The sequence below is a fragment of the Orycteropus afer genome, unplaced genomic scaffold, assembly GCF_000298275.1.
Source record: "Orycteropus afer afer isolate SDZICR_OR568_19922 unplaced genomic scaffold, OryAfe1.0 scaffold00004, whole genome shotgun sequence".
Lineage (NCBI taxonomy): Eukaryota > Metazoa > Chordata > Mammalia > Tubulidentata > Orycteropodidae > Orycteropus > Orycteropus afer.
Window position 1 is genome coordinate 20,541,359 of NW_006921591.1, and position 7,908 is coordinate 20,549,266.

The following is a 7,908-nucleotide window of genomic DNA, read 5'->3' on the forward strand; positions in this document are numbered from 1 at the left end:
ACAAAAGGACAAATATTGTATTAGTCTGTTATTGTAAAAGTCAAGGAAATGTTTATCTATTCAAGGAAATTTTCTTTGTTGGTTACCAGGGGTGGGAGGGGAAAGGAGAGAACACTGTTAGATAGATAGACATAAGTATTGATTTGGGTGAAGCGAAGGGCAAGGTACCAAATGTGAGTGATCAATATGGTGGCATTGAGGAAGAGAAAGATATAGAGAGGTACATGGGAGGTACTGACAACAAAGATGAACCCTTTTACACATATAGTACTACATTGTCACTGAAGGCAAACATGGGTATACGGGTGGATAGATGGGTGGACAGGCTGAACTAGTAGGTATGTCTATGAAGTGGGCAGTGTACCCAAGAACATGTATAGGGTTGACAGACAATGTCCTATAACTTTATGTGTATGATTTGAATTCCTAGGGGTATAGTAGAGCTGACAAGGGGCAAGGTTGTAGTCCTAGGGGTATAGTAGAGCTGACAAGGGGCAAGGTTGTAGTCACTGCTTTGTCACAGCCAGCTACCCAGAGGGACAGAGTAGTTGAACCTGTGGCCTGGGACCATAGTCGCAGGGGACATCAAGCTCAATTGGCATAACATACTACACAAAACTTTGTTCTACCTCCTACTTTGACGAGTAGTGACTGGGATCTTAAAAGCTTGCAAGCTGTCATCTAGATGCAATGATGGGTCTCTCCTTGTCCAGAGCAAAGAAGAATGGAGAAAACTAAAAATTCATGGAAACAATTAGTCCTAGTGACTGGAACACCATCTGATCTGCAGCCTATACTACTATGAGACCAAAAGAACTAGATGGTGCCCAGCTACTACTGTGAACCACTTGGAAGGGGATCTATGTAGGATATCCTGGATAGAGAGGGAGAGCAATGTGGAACTCAAAATCATTTGGAGAAAAAAAAAAAAGGGTGGGGTACCAGGTTTGCTGGTCCAATAGAACCTGGTGGACCCACTGAGACTATGGACCATAGCTGCCCTTCAGGTCTGGAAATGCATACACCTGTGGCTTCCAGCAAAACAATAGACAGGCATATGAGTTGAACATGTACCTGAGGTAGATACACTCCTTGGAGAGAACAATCATGGGAGAAAGAAGGGCTGCTTATGCACAGGGAGACAGCTCAGGGGGCAGGAGTGCATGGGGGGATGGACACAGGGAAGAGGTAACTATTGGGAGGAAGAAGGAGGGGAGCTGTTGCATTGTGGTAAATTGTGGTCATTGTCATGAGACAAAGTGTATCTGAACTGCTGTGTGGAGAGTGAATTTGCTCTGTAAATTTTCACCCAAATCACAATTAAAAAAAAAAAAAATCTTTTGAATGGCCATCTAAGATGCAACTATTGGTCTCTTTTTGTCTGGGGAAAAGACACATGGAAAAAATTAGTCCAAGGGACTACTGGATCATGGAAACTCAGCCTACATGACGCAGACTAGAAGAACTATATGGTATCCAGCTACCACTGCCAACAAGTTGAAAAGGGATTAAAATGAGATATCCTGGATAGAGTGGGAGAAATATGTGGAACAAAACTCAAAATCATAAAAAAAGGACCAGGCTTACTGGTCTAATAGAGACTGTTGAAAGCCCCTAGACTATGGCTCCTAATCATCTTTTGGACCTGGAAGTTAACTGACTCCCATGGCTTTAACATTCAGCCAAAAAATAGACAGGACTATGAGGTGAACAGTTACACCAGGGGGTTCACTTCTTAGAACAGTTACACCAGGGGGGTACACCATGGGAGGTCAGAAAGGCAGCATTTGTACAGGGAGAAGTTTCAGAAGGCAGGAAAGCACAGGAAAGAAGGACACAGTGAAAAGCTAACCACTGGGAGGAAGTGGAAAGAGAGCTGTCCCACTGTGGGGATTGCAATCCATGTGAAGAAATAATATATGTATGAACTGTTGAATGGTAAATGAATATGCTCTGTAATCTTTCACCAAAATCATGATAAAGTACATATACATTAAAAGGGTGGAATGAAAACATTTCCAAACAGAAGCTGAGAGGATTCATATCCACAAGACTGTTGTTGTTGTAATATGCTGTCAAGTCGGCCCTGCCTCATAGCGACCCCTCCTTGGGTTTCCAAGGCGGTATCACTATGGAAGTAGATTGCCCAGCCTTCCTTCCAAGGAGTGATGGGTGGGTTTGAAAGGCCAGCCTTCTGGTTAGCAGTCAAATGCCTTAGGCACTATGCTACCAGAGCTCCATCCACAACACTAGCCATATAAAAAAATACAAGTGGGAGTTCTGTAAGTGGAAAAGAAATAACACTAGAGTTATAAATAAAAACAAAGATTTTTTATAGGAAAATGCAAAGAGAAGTAAGTTGTAGTTGTTTGTTGTTAGATGCCCTCGAGTTGGCTCTGACTCATAGCGACCTTGTATACAACAAAACAAAAAGTTCAAAGTGCCTCTAGAGCTGGCACTTTGAACTCAGACTTCTAGCCTCCTAAACTGTAAGAGAATAAATTCCTGTTTGTTGAAGCCACTTATTTGTGGTATTTCTGTTAGAGTGACACTAGAGAACCAAAACAGAATTTGGTACTGAGAGAGTAGGGTGATGCTGTCACAGATACCTAAAATGTGGAAACAGTAGTGGAGTGCATCCTTGACCCAAGATCCCTGCACTGAGATCCCAGCAGAGAGACCCAAGACAGATGGCAACAGCAAAGCCAAGAGACTGGATGAGAAAGCGACAGACTTACCAGCCCATGGAGTGAGACAGTTGGGTGCTTTTGGGGCAGGAAGATTCCTGACAGATTGTGTTGCTTTTAGACATTAATTGGCAGCAGCTAAGAGACCAAGGAAATGGGAAGCAGAGCTGCCTCAGCCTCAAAGGGTAGGACCATGCCTGTGGGAGTGGAACCACCACAGCCTCCTAGGTTTCAAAGAGTCAGACTTTCACTAACTTGGTTCTGGAGTATGGGGCTACTTGTTCATGAGGGCCAGTGGGATGGGGCCATATCTGCTGCCCCAAAGTGAGAGGGCAGGGCTGTCACGCCCAAGGGGCAGAGGAGTGGGGACTGCCAGGTCAAGGGGGTGAAGTTGCCACTCAGATGAACTAGGGGACTGGAGCTACACAGAGAAGGAAATGTGTATGGATGCCAAGTTGATGAGGGGTGGAACTGTGGTCGTTACGTGTCAACTTGGCTGGGCCTGGTTTTGAGTGGCTGGGCAGCTGGATATAGTTATTCCCCATGATGAGACTGGTAACCAGCTCCATGGTAGAATCTACTGGAGCAGCTGAGTTGTTGCCTGCTTCCAGTATATTAGGAGAAGCATTGGGAATGGTCTTGAGCTTTTTAGTACACTTGGACCCTGTATGAGCCAAGTCTTCATTCAGCAGCCTGCCATGTTGTCTGTCCATTTTGGGAGTATGCCATTTTGTTTGTTGATCTTGGGCTTGTCAGCCTCAGCATCCAGCAGTTGCTTGAGTTAAGAGATGCCTCCAGCTCCAGTGGGCTGGGAGCAAGGGTCAGAGCTTAAGCCCAAGAGTGAGGGGTTTTCATCCAGCCCCTAGTGCTGGCACTTTGAACTCGGACTTCTAGCCTCCTAAACTGTAAGAGAATACAGTTTACTAAAGCCTGTTTGCTAAAGCCACCCACTTGTATCTTCTGCTAGAGTTGCACTAGAGAACCAAAACAATGGTCTTCCTCTTTTTTACTGACCCTCTCCTTTACAAAGCATGATATTCTTCACTAAGAAATGGTCCCGTTTGACAACATGACCAAAGTAGGTGAAATGAAGTATGGCCATCCTCACTTCTAAGGAAACATTTTTGGTGCACTTCCTCCAGGACAGATTTGTTTGTTCATCTGGCAGTCCATGGTATTTTCAATATTGTTCACCAACACAATTCAAATGCAACAACCCTTCTGCAGCCCCTCTTATTCATTGTCCAATTTTCACATGCATATGAAGCTATAGAAAATACCATCGCTTGGGTTGTTGTTGTTGTTAGGTGCCGTTGAGTTGGCTCTGACTCATAGCAACCCTATGCACAACAGAATGACATCTTGGCCCTGTGCCATCCCCACAATCTTTGCTGTACCCAAGCCCATTGGTGCAGCCACTGTGTCAATCCATCTCACTGAGGGTCTTTCCCATTTTCACTGACCTTCCATTTCACCAAGCATGATATCCTTCTCCAGGAAATGATCTCTTCTGACAACATGACCAAAGTCAGTGAGATGAAGTTTGGCCATCCTCACTTCCAAGCACTATCCTAGCAGCACTTTTCCCAGGACAGATTTGTTCATTTTTCTGGCAGGCCATGGAATTTTCAGTAGTCTTCACCAAAAGCAATTGCCTCAATTCAAATGCACCAATTCTTCTTCGGTCTTCCTTATTTATTGTTCAACTTTCACATGCTGTCACATGCATGTCATGTCTTGGGTCAGGTGCATCTTAGTTTCAAAGTGACATCTTTTCTTTCTAACAATTTAAAAAGGTCTTTTGTAGCACATTTGCCCAATGCAATATGACGTATTGACTATTGCTTCCATGGGTGTTGATTGTGCATCCAAGTAAAATGAAATCCCTTCGTTTATCATGATGTTGCTTATGGGTCCACTTGTGAGGATTTTTGTTTTCTTTATGTTGAGATATAATCCATACTGCAGACTGTTGTCTTTAATCTTCATCAGTAAGTGCTTCAAGTCACCTTCACTTTCAGGAAGCAAAGTTGTATCATCTGTGTATTGCAGGTTATTGATGCTTCTTCCTCCAATTCTGATGCCATGTTCTTCTTCATATAGTCCAGCTTCTCAGATCATTTACTCAGCATACAGACTGAATAAGTAAGGTGAAAGGATACAACCTTGACGCACACCCTTCCAATTTTAAACCATGTAGTATCCCCTTGTTCTGTTCTAACGACAGCCTCTTGGTCTGTGTACAGGTACATCATGACACAATTAGTGTTCTGGAATTCTATTCTTCACAATATTATCCATAATTTGTTATGATCCATATAGTAAAATGTTTTTTCATAGTCAATGAAACACAAGTAAATGTCTTTCTGGTATTTTTTGCTTTCAGCCAAGATCCATCTGACATCACTGAGAATCACAGCCCAGCCAAGTTGACACAGAACCTTAACTATCACACTGTTTAAACACTTCCAAAATAGGGAGAAGGAAGGAATACTTTCTAATTCATTCTACAAAACAAATATAACCCTGATACAAAAACCATACAAAGACATCACAAAGAAAGAAAACTATAGGCCAATATTTCTTAGGAATACATTGTTGTTGTTGTTAGGTGCTGTCGAGTTGTCTCCAACTCGTAGTGACCCTATGTACAAAAGAATGAAACACTGCCTGGTCCTGTGCCAGCCCCATGATCCTTGCTATACCTGAGCTGATCATTATAGCCACTGTGTCAATTCATCTTGTTGAGGGCCTTCCAGTTTTTGTTGACCCTCCACTTTTCCAAGCATGATATCCTTCTCCAGGGAATGGTTCCTTCTGACAACATAACCAAAGTAGGTGAGATGAAGTCTGGCCATTCTCACTTCCAAGGAGTATTCTGGCTGCACTTCTTCCAGGACAGATTTTTTAGTTCTTTTAGCAGCCCATGGTACTTTAAGCATTCTTTGTCACCACCACAACTCAAAAGCATCAATTTTTCTTTGGTTTTCCTTATTCATTGTCCAGCTCTTACTTGCATATGAGGTGATTGAAAATACCATGGCTTGTGTCAGGCACACCTTCATCTTCAAGAGATAACTTTGCTCTTCAGCACTTGAAAGAGGTCTTTGCAGCAGATTTGCTCAATGCTATGCATTGCCTGATATCTTGACTGCTGCTTCCATTGGTGTTGATTGTAGAACCAAGTAATATGAAGTCTTTGACAACTTCAATCTTCTCTCCATTTATTGTGATGTTGCTTATTGGTCCAGTTGTGAGGATTTTTGTTTTCTTTATGTTGAGGTGTAATCTATACTGCAGACTTTAGTCTTCGATCTTCATCAGTAAGTCCTTCAAGTCATCCTCACTTCAGCAAGCAAAGTTGTGTCATTGGCATATTGCAGATTGTTATTGAATCTTCCTCCAAACCGGATGCCACGTTCTTCTTCATATAGTCCAGCTTCCCAGATTATTTGCTCAACATACAGACTGAATAAGTATGGTGAAACGATACAATCCTGACATAATCCCTTCTTGATTTTAAACCATGCAGTGTCCTCTTGTTCTGCTTGAATGACAGCCTCCTGATCTATATACAGGTTCCTCATGAGTATAATTAAGTGTTCTGGAATTCCCATTCTTCTCAATGTTATCCACAATTTGTTATGATCCACACAATTAAGTCCTTTTGCATAATCAATGAAACACAAGTAAACATCTTTCTGGTATTCTTTGCTTTCAGCCAAGATCCATCTGACATCAGCAATGATATCACTCATTCCACGTCCTCTTCTGAATCCAGCTTGCATTTCTGGAAGTTCTATGTCAACATGCTGCTGTAACCATTTTTGAATTATCTTCAGTAAAATTTTATTTGCATGTGATATTAATGATATTGTTCAATAATATCCACATTCTGTGGGATCACCTTTCTTTGGAATGGGCACAAATATGGATCTCTTCCAGTCAGTTGGCCAGATAGCTGTCTTGAAATTTCTTGGCATAGCCAGTTTTTGCCACCAGCGGGACATCCATTTGTTGAAACATCTCAATGCGTATTCTGTCAATTCATGGAGCCTTGTTTTTCACCACTTCTATCAGTGCAGTTTCAACTTCTTCCTTCTTGATCATATGCCACCTCCTGAAATGGATGAACATTGACCAATTCTTTTTGGTACAGTGACTCTGTGTATTCCTTCCATCTTTTTTGATATTTCCTGCACTGTTCAATATGTTGCCCATAGAATTTTTCAATATTGCAACTTGAGGCTTAAATTTTTTCTTCATTTCTTTCATCTTCAGAAATGCCAAGTGTGTTCTTCCCTTTTGGTTTTCTAACTCCAGATCTTTGCACATTTCATTATAATAATTGACTTTGTCTTCTCGAGCTTCTCTTTGAAATCTTCTGTTCAGCTCTTTTATCTTGTCACATCTTTCATTTGCTTTATCTACTCTTCATTCAAGGGCAAGTTTCAGAGTCTCTTCTGACATCCATTTTGGTCTTTTCTTCCTTTCCTGTGTTTTAAGTGACCTTTTGCTTTCTTCATGGATGATGTTTTTCATGTCATGTCATAATTCTTCTGGTTTTTGGTCACTGATGTTCAATGCATCAAATCTATTCTATAGATGGCCTCTAAATTCAGGTAAGATGTGATCAAGGTTGTTTTGGCTCTTGTGGATTTGTTTTGTCCTCAGCTTCAACTTGAACTTGCATATGAGCAGTTGATGGTCTGTTCCACAGTCAGTTCTTGGCTTTGTTTTGGCTGAAGATATTCTTTCACAGATGTAGTCAATTTGATTCCTATGTATTCCATCTGGCAAAGTCCATGGGTATAGCTATCTTTTGTGTTGTTGAAAAATGGTATTTGTGATGAGTAAGTCGTTGGTCTTGCAAAATTCTATCAGGTGATGTCCAGTGGTATTTCTATTACCAAGGCCAAATTTTCCAACTACCAGTGATTCTTCTTTATTTCCAACTTTTACATTTCAATCACCAGTGATAATCAACACATCTTGATTGCATGTTTGGTCAATTTCAGACTGCAGACATTGGTAAAAATCTTCAATTTCCTCATCTTTCCTTTGGTGGTTGGTGCATAAATTTGAATAATAATAGTATTAACTGGACTTCCTTGTTGTTGTTGTTGTTGCTAAGTGCCGTCGTTTCTGACTCATAGCGACCCCATGCACAGCAGAAGGAAACACTGTCCAATCCCGCGCCAGCCCCACAATCCCTGCTATA